Source organism: Lissotriton helveticus, chromosome 3_1, assembly GCF_964261635.1.
Source record: "Lissotriton helveticus chromosome 3_1, aLisHel1.1, whole genome shotgun sequence".
Classification (NCBI taxonomy): Eukaryota; Metazoa; Chordata; class Amphibia; order Caudata; family Salamandridae; genus Lissotriton; species Lissotriton helveticus.
The window spans coordinates 1200049268-1200067753 of NC_136061.1; the positions used below are offsets into that span (position 1 = coordinate 1200049268).

Sequence of the window (18486 nt, forward strand, 5' to 3'; positions counted from 1 at the left end):
AAGCTTCTTCATTGGCTGCTAATGCGCCAAAGAGCAGAATTTAAGTTGCTCAGCTACACACACAAGGCTCTGCACCACCAATGGACTGCCGGGACATATATACTCACAAATGGTTTTTATTTCCAGAACATACTGCTGCCAATTCCATGACTGTTACATGCAGATAGGGGTAAGTCGTAATGTTTATCCTGAGACAAGGACAGTGACTCTATAAGATACACAGCAGTCTTGTCATTTCGTCCTTTTTGTCTCTTTGTGTCTCCTTGTTGTGTGTGTATGTTTAGATTACCGACACACCAGATATATGAATGAGGGTTTGATTCCCTGAAGATTCAAGGTAGGGATTGCGGCGCCGGTGGGTGCTGGTTAGGTATCATGTGGTTTGTCAGACAAGTTAGTCTAAATTTGCGTTGTTTTATTTCTCTTTTGTAGAGTCTTGTGGTCCTGAGGAGAACCCAATTAACCACGGGGTGCGAAACGCGTCGACCTGGCCCCATGTCATATATAATTTGTTCCCGAAAATTTTGATGAGTCTTATTTCATTGAGACCATGATGGTTATGTAAAATATACAATTTAGGGAAATCATTGTATTGAAAAATTCAGTTCGAATTCTCTTACTGTTGTTGACATTGGGACCATTGTCTTTCTAATTCTGGGTTGTTTTTGGATGAATGATGTGTGAGCATGAATGAGGTTTGTCTGTTTTGGCCAAATTTGTAATGAGGCGTGATGTGTTGGTATGTATTCAGTGGGAAGTGTGAATGAAATGTATTTATTGTATATATTTTGTTATAAGTGTTTTGTATGAATTTCCGTGCACAAAAATTTATGTTTTTTGCAAAAATAATGAATGCAAAAAAAGTGGAATAAACCATTTATTGGTGCAATTTGTTTCATTCATTAAGTCTATTGAAAAGGTTTAGTGGTAATCGAATCTCAGTATTGGCATTTGTTTTGTTCTTTAGTTAGTTTGACTCAGCCTTACTGAGTCCGAGTCAAGGCCCTTTGGTGTTTTCTTGGCATGTTCAGATGGCATTGATCCTTTATGAAAAGCTAACACAGGGTTTCATAGTTTGATGTTTTTCTTATATCGACAGGACTTTTCATACCCATCAGAAGTTTCACAGAACACTGTAGAACTGTCAAAGAAAACCACAGAAAGCTCACCTAGGGTAAGTATCTTCCTCATGTATCATATATGACTGGAGCCCTGCTGTGACATAACATAATAATATTGAAAATGGGGTGGGGTCACACACTGATTCGCAAGCTTGTCCCAGTTCTTGCTAATGTATAGTGGGGAAAGCTTGAAAGTTCAAGCACAGTCAGTGTTGCATGTCCGTCAACACATATATGTTTCCTCAGTCTGATACTCATCGGAAGTGAGCAGTTTCTGAGTGCAGGGATGTGGCACACGGTTTTAATGTTCGAGGCATATGAGCTGCAGATTACACACTGTGCATAGATCACCACCTAGTGCTGGGCTCGGATGTCTGCAGTTTTTGTCCTGAAAAGTCTTTGGAAGTCACGAGATAGGTGACTCCTCCTTTGGACAATAGTGCACATGGGCATCGGCTCCATCCTTTGATTGTTTTTATTCCGCCATCGGGCTCGGATGTGGTTCCTGCACTCCGGTTTGGAACGAATTCTCCTTCGGCGCGCAATCCTCACCCAGTTCGACAGTATTGTCTCGATCGCGTTTCCCATCAACGCGACTCTTCACGACTTCGAAGTCTTCAATTCCGATAGTTGACGAAGGCCGTCGGGCCTACCTGGGCCTAACTCTCTGGCTCATGGAAAGGACATCATTTAAGAAGTTTCCTCAATGTCGAAGTTTCCCCACACCGATCTACATGAGGTGTGCAACCTTTGCCTCTCACCGGAGCACAAGGCCAGAGACTGTTCCGCTTGTGCCTCCTTCCGCTCCAAGAAGACTATTCAGGACCGACAAGCTCGAAGAACCATGGCTCAGTCATCATCTTCGATCCTGGATGACATTTTCCAAGAGGGCGTCGACGTGCCAGAGCAAGAGCAACAACATGGCATTGACAGCGACTCCGAGGCCGATGACTCAGACGTCGAGGACATCACTCCGGCACGGAGGGTCGTAAGTACACACATTGACCCCGACCATTCCTCGACACCATCCGGTCACAACCTCGCCTTCGGGCCTGGGTGCACACCAAGAGACTGCTTACCATGCCCCGCTTTCGGGCTCGACAAAGAAGCATAATAAGCCATTAGGTGACTCAGGCTAGAGTCAGCCTACCCCGGTGCCGACACACACCTACCGGCACCGAAAAAGAAGCCATCTTCTTCCGCCTCCACACCAGCTGCTTCCACATCTAAGCTCTCGGCACCGACGACTGGCACCGGCTCCTTGGCACCAAAACCACAATCGGAGCTGAGCAAAAAATTGCCACTGAAAGCACCCGACTCCCATGCTTCGGAGCCGGAAAAAAACACCGGAACTGAAAAAAGCTTCGGAGCCAAAATAACCACACGGTCCACCGGACAAAGACACTACAAAAGAACATGTTTCTAAGTCAAAAGATGCTACCGGTTCGGTGCTGAAAAAGACTACGGAACCAAAAACCTTGGCACCGAAAGATGTACCTCCCACAGAGGAACTATTCCATCCAAATCCTACACAAAAGACTCTTGTTAAAGATGCCAAAACTGGTTGATTGACTCTTAGTTATAAAAAACGACCATTAGAGATGCCTGCACCGGCTCCTGATTCTAAGAAGAAGGACATTGCGACCTCTCCTCTAAGAATACCTTCTCTTCCTCCTCCTCATCCTCCTCCTCCACCACCTCCTCCCCTCCCACATCACTCCCCTACAGCATCTCCTACTCCATTAGAAGATGATGATGACGGGGATAACACCTCCGATGACACAGGGGATTGTGCAGATAATGAGCCACTAGATAATCTTAGTCCTCCTGGCTCACCTGACCCTTGGGATGATTATAGTACCCCAGACGTCCCTAACATCCCACAAGATGACATATACCCCTCCAGGCCTTCCCCACCAGAGGACACTATGGGATTTAACCAACTTGTCCATAGAGCTGCCCAATATCATGGAGTTGACCTACATTATGACCCAGTAGACAAAGATTTCCTTATGGATACCGTTGATACCACACAAAGGTCCACCTCAATTTTACCTATGCTTAAAGGGGTCATTAAGCATGCGCCAGAGGTCTTCAAAGATCCAGTTAGGGCTTGAATCCTCAACCCCCAAATTGAAAAAAAGCATAAGGCTGCCCCCCTCAGACCCAGCCTACATTAAAGGGCCTGCACCACTAGACTCGCTTGTAGTCTCCAACGCATGCAAAAGAGCCAATTCCCAAACATCAGACGAGGCTCCCCCGCCAGATAAAAAGTCTAAACTCCTAGATGCCTCAGGCAAGTGAACGGCGTCACAAGCAGCAAACATTTGGCGTATTGCTAATAGGCATTATTAGCAAGGTATGACAGGGCACATTATGACGTGTTAGAATCCATAATGCAGCACCTTCCTGACAAGTACAAGAATAGGGTCAATTAACTTATACAAGAGGGTAAAACCATCACCAATACCTCTATTCGTTGTGCCCTAGATGCATCAAATACCGCTTCAAGGACAATTAATACCAGTGTCCTTTTGCATAGGCATGCCTGGCTACGCATTCCAGGTTTTAAACCTGAAGTACAAAGTGCCATACTCAAATCAACCCTTCGATAAGCAACACTTATTTGGGATTATTGTGGAAGTAACCCTTGAATAAAATGAAAAAGGATACAGACACAGCTAAATCTATGGGAGCCTTGCAGTCGCAATCTCCCAGACACTCTTTTTGTCGCTCATCCTGTAGAAGCACCACTAGAAGCTACTCCTCAGATAGTCCCTCTACTTCTTACAAAGCCCCTACCCAATCCACCTACAGTAGGGGCTACCAAAGAGGGGGTTACAGGGGTAACAACAATAAAGGCAGAGGCAAAACTAACAACTCCCGCTCTGCCTCTACCCCTGCCCAATGACTTCACTCCACTTCCCCCACCACATTCCGCTCCAGTTGGGGGAAGACTACAACAATTTCTTCCTGTTTGGACCAACATCACATCAGACAGGTGGGTGCAACAAATAATTCAAGCAGGTTACTGTCTCGAACTAACCTCTACCCCACAAACATACCACCCAAACAGCATCCATTGTCACAAGAACATTTGCTACTGCTCAGGCAGGAGGTAATATCCCTCCTACAAAAAAGTGAAATAGAACCAGTTCCACTGCATCAACAAAACAAGGGAGTTTACTCCCTGTACTTTCTTATCCCAAAAAAGGACTGCTCTCTAAGGCCTATTCTAGACCTCAGACCACTAAACCTGTACATACAATCAGACCACTTCCATATGGTCACACTCCAACAGGTCCTTCCTCTCCTTTTACAAAACGACTTCCTTGCCACTATAGATCTCAAGGACGCCTATTTCCACATTCCCATTCACACAGCTCACAGAAAGTATCTCAGATTTGTACTAGACGGTCAGCACTATCAATTCAAAGCACTCCCATTCGGAGTCACAACAGCACCAAGAGTGTTTACCAAGTGCCTAGCAGTAGTAGCAGCACACTTAAGAAGACAGCACATTCACGTCTTCCCATATCTAGATGACTGGCTCATAAAAGCCAGATCATACAGTCAGTGTATACAACACACTCACACCACCATCCAATTACTCCACAACTTGGGGTTCACAGTAAACCACACCAAGTCCCACCTACAACCGTCCCACGTACAACAATATCTCGGTGCCACAATAAACACCTCAACATCGCTAGCTTATACCTCTCCTGCCACGATAACAAACATGCAAGCTCTTCTAACCAAATTCCAACTGCAGCACTCTCTTTCAGCTCATGTGTTTATGCAACGCATAGGAATGATGGCCTCTTGCATATTAATAGTGCCTCATGCAAGACTACAGATGCGTCCTCTTCAAGAGTGCTTAGTACAACAATGGAACCAAGGTCAATTAACAGACCTAGTGTTGGTAGACGGTCGAACTCACCGCTCTCTGCAATGGTGGAACACCAAAAACCTTTCCAAGGGCCGACCGTTCCTAGAGCCAGTTCCTCAAATAGTTATGACAGCAGACGCATCACTCTCCGGCTGGGGAGCCCACCTCCTACAACACACCATGCAGGGCAGGTGGACACCACAACAAAAGTTACTCCACATCAACCACCTGGAGTTACTAGCCATTTTTCTAGCCCTAAAAGCATTCCAAAAGCACATATCGGGCAAAGCTGTCTTAGTCCGCACAGACAACATGACAGCCATGTACTACATAAACAAACAAGGAGGGACACACTCTCTGCAACTCTCTCAGTTAGCGCAGCAGATATGGAGATGGGCTATACCTCTGAACATCTTCCTCTTAGTCCAACATGTTCCAGGAGTACAAAACACCATAGACGATCTGTTAAGCCGTCAGACACAACAGATCCACGTGTGAGAACTTCATCCACAAGTTCTTCAACCGTTCTTTCAGATGTGGGGACAACCTCAGATAGACCTCTTCGCCACCCACAAAAACTCCAAATGCCCAAGCTTCGCCGCCAGGTATCCACACCCGCTGTCCAAAGGCAATGCAATATGGATGAACTGGTCCGGCGAATTTGCGTACGCTTTTCCACCTCTCCCAATGCTTCCATTAGTGGTGCGCAAAGTTCAGCAACATTCCCTCACTCTCATTCCAGTTACTCCAACTTGGGCCAGACAACCGTGGTACACCACACTACTGCAACTTTCTGTGGTACCACAACAAAAGCTATACCTGTCTCCATGCATCATAACCGAGAACCATGGAGAGATCAGACACCCAGATCCAGCTCAGCTCAACCTAGCGATCTGGCTCCTGAGGTCCTAGAGTTCGGTTATCTTAACCTTCCTCCTGACTTTATTAAAGTAGATAGACGTCCCACCACTAGGGTATGTTATGCAGCCAAGTGGAAACGTTTTGTAATATACTGCCATAACAACGACATTAATCCTCTAGATGTGTCTATTCAACATATCATAGGATATTTACTACACCTCCAAAGATGCAACTTAGCATACACATATATTAGATTGAATCTTGCTTCCATTGCAGCATACCTACAAAATAGACAACATCTATCACTTTACAAAATGATGGCCTTCTTATTCTACACACCGCTAATGTAGAAAGTACTAGCAATCTAAGCATCAAACAATCATGTGACTGAGAGCTGAGGAGCATACACGCAGTCAATCTCAGCACGGGCAATTTCGTCTGTGTTCCATTATTACAAACAGTACCCACTTATCACACAAGATTCCCTCTTCACTTTCCTGATCCAGAATATCTCTGCCGTATTGTGGAAAAAAAGTATTGCATAGTTTGTTAGTTTGTCCTTACTAACCACATTTTAAACAAGCATTGGCAAAGCCAATAGGTCTCACCGATGAAAGAGCTATTGGCTTTGTCAATATGTTTTAGCCATATTGCACACCAGCACAGTTGCTGTTCAGCATGGCTAAAAGTTAGTGGGGTACAGGAAAGTGGCATGGGGTGTCATAAAGTGGAATAGAGTGGAGAGTTATGGAGTGGTCTGGAGTGGCATAGAGTCGTGTTGAATTAGGTGGCATGGAGTAGAATGAATTGAAGTGTCATGGAGTGACGTGGAGTGTCATGGAGGGAGTAGAGTGCTGTAATGTGGCATTGCATATAGTGGAGTTGAGTGGAGTGACATAAAGTGTTGTGTAGTGGTGTAGAGCAGAGTGGAATGGCATAGAGGGTGTTGCGTAGGATGGAGTAGAGTGTTGTAGATTTGCACAGAGCATAGTAGATTATCGTGGAGTGACATTGAGTGGAGTAGTGTAGGAAAGTGGAATGGCATAGTGGCCTAGAGTAGAATGGAGTGGGATTGAGTGGAGTGGAGTAGTGTGTCGTAGAATAGAGTGGAGTGGGGTAGTATGTCAGAATAGAGTGAAGTAAAGTGGTATGGAGTGGCGTAGAGCGAGTTGGCTAGAGGGGCATAGAGTGGAGTACTGTTGTAGAGTAAAGTAGAGTGTTGTAGAGTGGAGTAGAGTGTCATACAGTGGAATAGAGTATAATGGAGTGCAGCCTCGTAGAGTGGAGTATCATAGAGTGGAGTACTGTAAAGTGGCCTAGTGTGAAGTGGCATAAAGTACAGTGGTGCGAAGTAGATTGCCATAGAGTGCAGTGGCGTCGAGTGCATTGGCTTTCAGTAAAGTGGTGTAGAGTGCATTGACGTAGAGTAGCGTGGCAAAGAGTAGTGTAGTGCACAGTAGAGTTCAGTGGCATAGGGGGCAACGGCATAGAGTTGATTGTTCCACAGTAGAATGAAGTGGCGTACAGTGGAGTGGTTCAGGTTAGTGTGTGAGAAGGTGGCCTGGTTTATGATGTCCACTAATTAAAGTGGGCACCTTTTATTAGTCCACACGACCCTCATGATGTATGAGGTCAAAGATACCCTTTAGAAAGCTATCCTAGTGGTAGCTGTGGAGAGCAGCCTTCAGGATTAATCTCGAAGGAATGTAAAGCAGCTTGTTTTACCAGGATATCACCTCCTGAATGACTAAATGAAAGGAGAACCACACAAAAGTTATATCAAATATGTAATTATTAACATAGCACTCTGTACTACCCTCAACACCAGGTTAGAACACAAAGCACACAGAACTGGCTGGATAGAACATTCGTAAGTAGCACAATACACAGCAGGCTCCAAGGGGAGACCGAACCATATACTAAAAAAATGGTATAACAATCATGACTTGACTAGACACAGTGCCCAGAGCATGTAGAATCACTGGGACCCCAAGGAACCACCCCAGGTAGGGAGCCCATGGAGGACGGGTGCAGTGAGGAAACACAACCGCGTGCTCCGTACAACTCTATGGGAAAGTCGAGGTTGCAAAGTTACAGTTTAAGGACACTTCTATGAGAACTTTTCGCAAACCCTTTGGAACATGGGAGGCCAACCCACCAGTGAGTACCAAAGTACCCGTGTTACCTATCCCAGAGGAGCAGGTGTATAGGGACCAAGTGGTGTCTGAAACCTTCCTCGTTTTCAATGGAGAGCTTCAAATAAGTATTGCTGCCGGGAAGGCGAAGAGTGTCCAGTGGAATCCAAGCCTGGATTCTAGGGAAGAGGAACCTGAAAGCAGATGGGACTGAGTCTGGGTCACTTCAGGTGACCAGGGGCTCAGTAGTCGAATGCCCACTGATGTCGAGTGCTTCAGGTGCGAAGAAGGGATGCTTGACTCTGCAGCCACGGGGACCAGGAGACATCGAGGATGACCAAGATCCAGAGGTGAGCTGTCCCACAAAGGATGTAGAGTGCTGAGGGGTCCATGTACGGCTGGAGCACCAACAAACCTTGGCAAATGCAACCCATGCAGGAAGGACAAACAGGTTACTGTGTGGACCATCAAGGTCCAGGGGACTCTCCAAGCAATGGAGAGTCAGGGCCATCTGGAGCAACCAGGGAAGCCCAAGAACAAATAAGGTTACCCTCACCAGGACCCACAGATCAACAGACCAGGAGTCGCAAGGAGACCTCAAGCAAGTTTGCAAAGCACCAGCCCACGGAGCACTCAGTGTGAGGAGGCCGGATTTCTTCAGTGCAAATACTGCTCTGAGTCAGGACTACACAGAGTCCAATGCACAAGCTCTGGAATCGCCAACAAGCGTATGCACTTGCAAATGTATGAGGTGCACAGGGGTTTGGGTCACGCAGGCCCACGATGGATACTGGTTTCAGAATCACTGAGTGGGCAGATCGACCTCAGGGACCTTCGTAAACCCACCTCCTGTGTTGCTGAAATTTTCTGGAGTCCTCAGGAGCTCGGGAGAAGCAAGCCGGTCAGTTGCTCCTTTACTCCAAGGGAGATTCTTCAGTCGTCCAGCATTGTGCAGACGGTCGAAGTATTTGGTTTCTTCTTAGTAGAATCTTGTCCAGGTAAAATCTAATGTCCTGTAGCCAGGTAACCCACTTTATACCCACGGGAGAGGGTAGGACAGATTTAAGGGACCCTCCTAGGGGAGGTGCATGACAGAGGGGTGGCTACACCCATGTCCTTTGTCCAGTTTTGCACCAGAGCAGGAGCCAATGGCTCCCAGAACTGGTTTGAGCTGGACTATGCACAGGGACACCAAATGTGCCCCCAGTGCACATTTTCTGGCACTCTCAGAGTGCACCCACCCAGCCCCAATACACTAAACCCTGTCTGGGAGGTGGCTACACCTCTCTCTGACAGGATGCCTATTGTCATGCCTTCCTCTGCTCGAGCTTGGCTCAGTGGCAGGAGGGCAGAAATATGTCTGGCTGGCAGCATCCATTTTCTGCTGCCCTGGTCGAGAAAGCTGGTACCGGGAAGACCCACGAAGCTCGCTTCTGAAGGGTGGAAACATACCTCCCAGACCAGTTACTGGTGTGGAGGTATGAGTCCCAGGTGTTTGAAACCAAACACGACATGTTTCTAGGCAGCCGTTTTAAAGTTAGCATTTACCGCGAGGTTATAATGCAACTTAACCTATATGCCTGGCTGCATCACAGACAAATCTCCTCGAGCACTCGCTAATAAAATTGTTAACAGACCAAATACCGGTTGACATAGTCACAAAGTACAAATGTTCAAATATAAGTCCACGAGTCTTCATGTTTCCAAAATCTGTATATGTTCCTCACAAAGATTCCAAGTTCATACAGTCTGAACAGTTATATCCATATAGCAGTCTCTTTCGAAGTTCCAAAATCAATTTATTGTTCAATTTTTTTTTTCAATTGATGCAGCTTGAGCAATAATGTTAATACAGCAGCCAACACGTGTTTCGTCGTGCTTAAGTATAGCACACTGACTTCATCCGATCTGCAAACCAAATAAAAATAAAAACAATAAATTACCAAAACATAATTCAATTGACCTAATTAATTTATCATGTTAGAACAAGAGTCCCGTGCTAGTGAAAAGAATGGAAATAAGTCCCAAGTACTCTGAACACCGAATAACGTGATACATAAAATGTAAAGTCCACCACCCAAAAAAAAATAGCAGGGTAAGGACATAATAGTTCACCTGATTTCCTAATATTCAAGATCCAACATATTATTATCCATCATAGTTCCTTCGATACACATATACCTGAAACAATATATATATCTGTATTATCATATATCTTGAATACAGGTCTTTTTAATATCAGAACAATGCACTGCATATACTCAAATATTGCCCCATATGATGTACCACATATAATACCCTACCACATACCACAAAAGAAAATTTTTTCATTCTGTGCCACTAGAAACGACACCCAGATTCATCTGCATTATCCTATAACAATGTAATCATAAATTACCATATCACTCCATTTCTTCGTTGTCTTTCAATATCTTATACAACAAACACGCCAGAAGTTTCTATTAACTGGAATAACAAAGGACAATAAATAAACTCTGTGGAAATTAATATATGCTCAAACACTATCCCAAATTCATAGCACACCATCTTATTAGCTGCACATGTTGCACATACTATTGCTTATTAAGTGTAGTTGTGTAGGCTACGCCTTTTGGCTTGACAATCCGTGTTATTATTAAAAGGGTTTGGTACTCTGACTTGCTGACTGTAAACAGAAAGATCATTAGATATTCACTCAAGAGTCACATTAAGCAAAAGCTAAAAGTTCTTTGATAGAAGAGCCTAAACATAATTATTTGTTGCCACAGAAAGTGCATGCACTTCCTCCCTGCAGGCCTGTTTTAAGTGCTATGTTACAGCCTCGTAAACTGGAGCACAGGAAGGGCACGGGCGGGCTCCCTGGGGAGAGTAATCTGCATTCCTCTTGCTTTCCAATAAGTGCTCTCACTTTGAAGTCACAGAAAGGAAAGGAAACACCAAGCTACCTGGGAAGAACGAGCCTGACATTTGACCTTTGCGCTTAAATGCATAGTAAATGTGACAATATAAGAAAAAGATTTAAAGGCCTGGTTACAGAAAGGGAGATCTCAGAAGTGTACAGTAACCAAGGTTTGGGCAAGGGAAACTCAAGATGGACAACCTCAACAATGGAGCCAGCAAATAGAAAGTAAGGAAATGTGATTTACAAACTACAAAGCCAATGGTAAGCAAAGGGCAGAGTGCATTTCCAAGGACGCTTTCTCAATGTCCCCAAGATGTCTTCAGAAAACCAGATAGTGCAGACGTCGACCTAGAAAAATAGCAATCAAACTTGACATACTCCTCGCACATTCAGTATTGATGACTCAGTCAAGCTTCTACTGGTCTTTGAGGACACAATATATGGATATAAGGAACAAACAATAAAATCAAGTACTCTGGCTTAAGTGGATCAATGGATGAGAAAAGAGAAACAACTTTATGGAATGGCTTCTGTTGCTTAAAGAGAAGCTTTGGGCCATGGCCATTGTGTCTGGTGGTGTAAGATTATCTTGTAACTCCAATGGCAGGTAACTGATCAAAGCATCTAATAGCTTTGGAGACGGAGTAAAAAAAATCACGAACCAATAAATTCCATCCAGTCAAAGAAGAGGTGTTTGGTCCATGCTTTAGAAGTTCTTTCCATTCTTCAATGTCCTAACACACTGCCATTTCAAGAAGGGCCCAAGCCTAAATGATACCATCCCTAATTAACTAGAGAAGAAATTGTGGCATGGGCTTAGCTATCATATTTACAATATTTATAATATCAATGACTCCTCATCCGGGATAAACAAAGGAACACGGCATTCCAAGCGTTGCTTCACTCCAATATTTTAATCCAAATTCGGCAAAAGTTAAGCATCAGACGCGTTTCAGCTTTATAAGCCTTTGTCACGACGCAGACAGGATCATTGCACAGTGTATTTAAATGGCCCCTCTCGTAACAAACATCAATTTAGGACTTTCCATCAGTCCTCCAATTTTGCCGCCATCTTTAAATGTAATTCAGTAGTTATACAGCAGTACATGCATGCACATTTATTCAGCCCCAGTGGGCAATATTTACAATATATTTACAAATGGGATCTCAATCTAAGCCATTGGGTGTATGTTGTATTTGAACAATATTATCAATGCAGATGGTCGCAATTAAGAGAATATCACGTAGAGCTCTAATAGTACACTCAAAAGCAAGCTTGCACATTTCTGCATTGTAAAATACAATGCAAAATTGGAAACTACCATTTAATTGTAAAATCTGAGCTTGTCTGTTTGCCTATTAGTAGAGTTTTGGAGTATAATTAAAGGCCTCTGTTAACGTTTATTTCTACATCCAGAGTCCAAGTGAAAATTTATTCAAGGTTGTAGATTAACAGAACAAAGGCAGATTTGCACTTCAGCATGCTTGAATTTTATTTTCTTAAATAATGTCTGCATTTAATAACTACCAGCTCAGGATCCCTACAATGCATTCAAACTTTAGGTTTCAGACAGATATAGAAGACAGACTGGCCAAATTAAACTGCCCATGAAATAAGACATTTCACTAAGTAATAGATGGCAGATGACATCTAATGTAATTTTACCTCATTCACACAAAAGACATTGCCATCACCTAACCTTTAATCTAGACCTAAAGCATATGAGGTGTGATATGCATAGCATGCGAGTCTATGATGGGTCAAGCTGCAAATTACAGGTAAATAGCTTATGTCTACTGACTACTGATTATTGATGTAAAATTAGTCTTTGTTAGAAATGGGGTCTCTAGTTGGCAGTGGCTTTCTACCTGTCCAAGTAGGGACCCCACCTTCTAGTCAGGATTAGGGAGTTACACGTCTAAACAAACCCCTGCTCACCCACTTGGTAGCTGGCACCAGCAGTCATGCTTATCTCAGAGGCAATGTGTGAAGCAATAGCACATAACACTCACTAACACAGTGAAAATACTACAAATGGACACCACACCAGTGTAGAAAAAAAAGTATCTTTATCTAAACCAAACAAGACTAAAATGACAAAAATCCAACATACAGATATCAAAATATTACTTTTAAAAGGTAAAAACAGTTCTGTCCATAGAAAACTATGTATGCGTGGCAAACTGCCTGGCATCCGTTAAAACTCACAAGCAAAATAGGCTCTGGGAAGGTAATGTGTTGGTTCCTTATGAGCAGGACGGTGATGTGTTGCTTCCTTGCTCAAGTGGAGGTGATGCTTCAGTTTCTTACTGCCATGCACAGGAGGTGATGCATCGGTTCCTTACTGGAGAGGAGGTGAAGTGTTGGTTTCTTACTGTGCGGAGAGGTGATGCATCGGTTTCTTACTGTAGCACCAGTACTGATGTAGATTTGGTGCACAGGTGCGATGCGTGGAAATCCAGTTGTGCTGGAGGTCGATGCATCAATTGCTTCAGCTGCAGTCCAACGATGCGTCGATACTTTTAGCCACACGGGAGGGCTTGTGTCGGAGTTGGTGTGGTGATCGCGGACTTCAGAGATTGGTGCACCGAAATCAGCGTGTAGCAGTTTCTTTGGCCGATGATAGGCACTGTGTTGATTCTTCGGCCACATGGGGCAGTGCACCAGAATTTTCTCCTGCATGGCTGTGCAGCGTCAAATAAAACAGCCGCAAGAAGAGCGAAGTGTCAATTTTCTTGGTTTCTTCAGTTCTTCACAGCTTTTTGTAGCAGGAACAACCTACAGGGGCCCTGAACTGGAATAGGCACCCCCTTGCAGGTCAGAACTTCCAGCAGTGGAGTTCAAGAAGGCTGTGGGTGAAGCCTTTGTCTCCCTGAGACTTCAGAACAGGAGTCAAGCATGCACAAGTCCTTGGAGATCCGTCTCAAGCAGGTTTCACAGTAAAGTGCAGTCTTTGCCCTCTCCTTAGCAGAAGCAGCAACTGCAGGTCAACCCAGCAAAGTAAAACGCAGCAAATGGGCAGTGCTCCTACTCACAGCTCGTCAGCTCTTCTTGCTTGGCAGAGGTTCCTCTTGATTCTAGAAGTAATCTAACGTTTTTGGGTTTTAGTTTTAATACTTATACCCCTTTTTCCATTTGAAGTCTTTGTAAGAAAGTTTCCCTTGCTCAGTGAAAACCAGTTATGTCCTCCCTTGTCCAGCCACACTACAGGAGGTGGAGACAGCATTGTGCAGTGCACCCTGAGCCCCTTCAGGGGCAAGCATCAGAATATTCAGGGCACATCTCAGCATCCTTTGTGTGAGTGTTTGGAGTGAGGAGTGCCCTGTCAATCTGAAACCAGATGTTGATTCCACAGGCAATCAGAGGCCCAGGATGGGTAAGCAAGAAAATACCCACTTTCTAAAAGTGACATTTTCAAACCCTCAATTTAGAAACCTACTTTACTAAAAGGCGTTTTATTAAATTCAGAGTTCAGAGAGCCTGAACTCCAAATCTCTAGCTGTTCCCAAGTGAAAGTTACCCATGTAAGATGTCACATGACAACTCTGTTAGCCTATGGAAGAGCTCGCCTTTTCAATAGTGAAAATCGAAATACACAATATTTCACTATCCAGACATGTAAAGCACACCACTATATGTCCTACCTTTCACATACACTGCACCCTGCAAAGGTGGGTACCTAGGGCCTACCTTAGGAGTGACATATGTAATAAAAGGGAAGGGATAGGCCTGGCAAGTGGGTGCCCTTGCTAGTTCAACATGACAGTTTAAAACTGCGTGCACTGACACTGCAGACACACTGGAAGAGCTACTTGCGTGGGTGGCACAACCAGTGGCGTAGACCCACGAGTAGCATTTGATTTACAGGCCCTGGGCACACTAGGGACTTATTAGTAAATCAAATATGCAAATCATGGATATACAAATCAGTAACAGGATTTACATAGAGAGCATATGCACTTTAGATTCTTCGAAAGGAAGGTGTACCAGAAAAGAAATATCAATTTCACAACATTCAGTCCATCATGTTCCTTTATTATTCCAAAATATTTTTAAAAATTAGCAAACGTGTTTCGTTCCTTGATGCCTAGGAACTTCATCAGGGCTTAAGGTGTAGTATAGCATATTCACAGTATTACTAGAGTATTGGATGTTGTACCATCCTATGGCAATCGTTATATCACGGGGTTACATTCATCCTGTCCACTAATGGTATACGGGGCCTTATCATGCCCCAGCTCAAGACCCGCAACCTTTCGAAAGTATATTGCAGTCTGAACACTTTCGCACTGATCAACAGTGATAAAGTGCCCAGAGTCCTAAAACCAACAAAAATGTAGTCAAAAACAGGGAGTTAAAAAGCAAAAAGTCTGGGGGTAAACCTGCTAAAAACGTCAGGTCTAACAGTTTTAGGATTGCTACTTGATTTAAGATGATATCTTTTATCACTCTAGTTTAAATTCTCATGAATGCCCATAAACATTAATGTGTTCATCACAAAAACAAGTATTTATGACCAATGTTTACAGCCTTTTTGTGAAAATATCTAACTTAATTTCCAAATGATAGACGGCGATAAACTTGAATTGAATTGAATTGAATTGACTCATGCTCTTTCGTTTCCTTATGTTTTCTAGATTGTGCAATGAGTTTCTCATTGGCAAATGCGAATGACCTCTGGGCAGAAGAGGATTTCCCCTACTACAGTGATGTCGGCCTGCAGCCCCTCGAGGATCCCATTGACGGGAAGCTATACGTGATGTACCACGGGACCACCGTCGAACAGGCGGAATCCATTATTAAGTCAGGATTCAGAAGCTCGAAGGATGGAATGCTGGGTCCTGGGGTGTACGTCAGCAGAGCGATTGAGAAAGCAAGAAGATATCCAATTGGCATGGAGGGTCGAAACGTCGTTCTGAAACTTCGAGTGAATGTAGGCAGAGTGAAGAAGATTGATCGTCAGGGACACCCTCTCCAGAAATCATGGCGCAGTAATTACGACTGCGCTTGGGTGCCCCCCAACTGTGGCATGGTGCTCAGTGGATTAGAGGAGGATTGCATTGCAAACCCAACCAGAATCAAAGTAATTGATGTGGTATTTGCTCCTTCAAACGACATAGTCCGCCTGAAGCAATTAGTACAAAGTAAAATGAAAAAAAGATAATGAAGAAGGGTAACTGATAGAAAAGAAATGTGACATGGTTTGAGGTAATATTTAAAGCAATGGAAATCCTCTTCCTGATTAAAGCCATGTTTTTCTTATTAGATATGTCCAGGGCCATTGGAATTATATGATTCTGTGGTTATGGAGATTTCCACATAATTAGGTCTCCCATTGCTATAATTCCATTGACCATCGGTAAACTGAAATTATGGCTTGACGCGGCCCTTATACTCTCTGCCCTTCATTACTTTTACTCCACTGATATGTATGATTATCAACTTCTAGTCTACACAATACCTATTTAAAGTTTTGTGTAATTTAAGTATGTTACGCATGTTGCGTTCCTTCAGTCTCCTCTGGAATGATGTGTTTTATCATCAAATATTTGAGTCCAAAATGTATACTCCCCCAGAACAATAATAGAAAAAAAGAAACACAACCACAAAGGTGGCCGAAGAGGGGACACTCTCAGATTCCATCTAAAATAGGAAAACAGAGGGGAGAATGCTGGCGGGTGCTTTCCCGCACCCTCTTCATAGAGTTCAAACTTGTTTACTAACCACACTGCCGTATAGGGACTTTGACTTTGTATATGCCTGCTTTTATGCTTATAAATGTATATTTCAACACTGCCATATGCAACTATATTCATATCAAGATCATGTTTAAACAATCAATAAAAATATCATGAGCATGAAGATCAACTCTTATATCTTGTATACTTTACAACTGATATTGACTGGTGCAGTTATGTTTCTTGAAAATACAATTCTAAATAATTATAAAAAGAGTCCAAATACTTAGTAGCAAGAAAATGTGATAGTACGGGTTTCACGGCGCTAAAGTTGGGTTAAGGGCAGGAAAGTTGTTGTGGAAGGGGTGAGTGTTTGCATAATGCATTGAACACTCTACTGATGGATTGTGAGTTTTCACAATCCATGGGGAGGCGTTGGAAATCCTTACCCACTCCAGAAACAATAGAAATGACACTAGTAAAACGGAAAGAGAACACATGCAATTTCAAAGGACGTTTCATGGAAAAAGTGATATTAACGGGGAGGAAAAAATAAAAGCAGAGGTAAGTGTGGAAAAACACAATCTCCCTGCACTTCTCATTTTAATTATCTGCTCCCTGAACAGCCTGGTGAATAAGCGCAGAGAATCACGAGAGTACATGAAGTTTTAGGATTGGCTTATATTTGCACGTACTAGGCATGTTTGTGAATTTCTAGAAGGTTACAAAACTGTGTGAAATGTACACATGCACTAATATTTTACAGGTGTCTGACTTTCTGTCATTTTCTGAAATGGATACGTTGTGTCTGCTGTAGGATGAATATAACTTTTCAATGCCCTTGGAGTAACTGGACTTGTATTCTTGTGTCCTGAACCCCCAAGTCAGACTCCATTTTGAAAAACATTAAATGCACTTGTCTGCCTTTTGTGCTCGGTCAGCATGTCACTAGGATTTACAGAACTTGTAAAAGTATCATTTTCATTTAAACACTGTTTTCTTCTCACATCGGGTGGCACAAGACACAGTAGATATGTAGGGTACACATGTAGCCCAAATTGATGTATTTGTATCTCGTGTTTTGGAAAATCCCAACTTTATTTTGCAATGTAGGCTAAATGTCAGTCATCAAACCCCTGGAATTGACAACTGAGGAGGGAGAAGCCTTCAATCCAGGCTATCATGAGAGGTCCTCCCTGACTGCCGGAGCATCTGCTCTTATGCCAAGAGTTGATCAAGTCGTGAGAGGAGCTGAGTCTAGCTGATAGTGTGTTTTCCTTCCAAAGGCACACTCTCTTCCAGACTGAAATCTGATAACACAGTTGATCCACTGTGAACAGGTTTGCAGTGCACAGGGCCCCAAGAAACTCTTGAGGCAAGATAGCTTTTCCATCCTCTTACTGTAGCGAATACTGTGTAGCTGTATAGAAGTAGCATTAAGCAGTAGTATTAGGGTAGTCGGAAGTTAGGAACATTCCAATGCATGCTAGAACTGTTCATTTTAGTCTTGTTGCTAGCAACATGCACATGTGCTGTTTTAATGATATTATGTGTGCTTATAATTCATGTACTACGCAAAGGAGTAAGACTGTTGAAAAAACACTTTCAAATACACAGTGCATTCATACTGCTGTGCTTGAGTGTGCTAGTCTAAGAACAAAATTGGGTATGAATGACCAGTGTCCCTGAACCTGTTATAATACTGTTACTAACCCAGAAAACACGAACATCAAAGTGGGTTGTGTGCGGCTGCAGTTCAATTGGATTTCCTCGCTCAGCGATGGTATACTGAGCTAAATCCTTGCATCTGTGGGTTGGAACCCAAACCCTGCAGATCTGGGTCTAGAATCCAGGATTCACAACTCTTGTGCATGACTGACTGGAATGTTGAGGAGC

At 43.5% G+C, this 18486-nt stretch overlaps 2 long non-coding RNA genes across 2 annotated transcripts in view; both read left to right on the forward strand.

The window, feature by feature from the left end:
* LOC144823370 (uncharacterized) overlaps positions 1 to 18486 on the forward strand; it is a 438528-nt gene that overhangs the window by 12322 nt on the left and 407720 nt on the right. The window lies entirely within an intron of this gene.
* On the forward strand, positions 284 to 17080 carry LOC144823374 (uncharacterized). The gene is made up of 4 exons (XR_013608778.1): positions 284 to 337; positions 433 to 470; positions 1100 to 1174; positions 15550 to 17080. It is a non-coding gene; the product is annotated as an uncharacterized LOC144823374 (long non-coding RNA).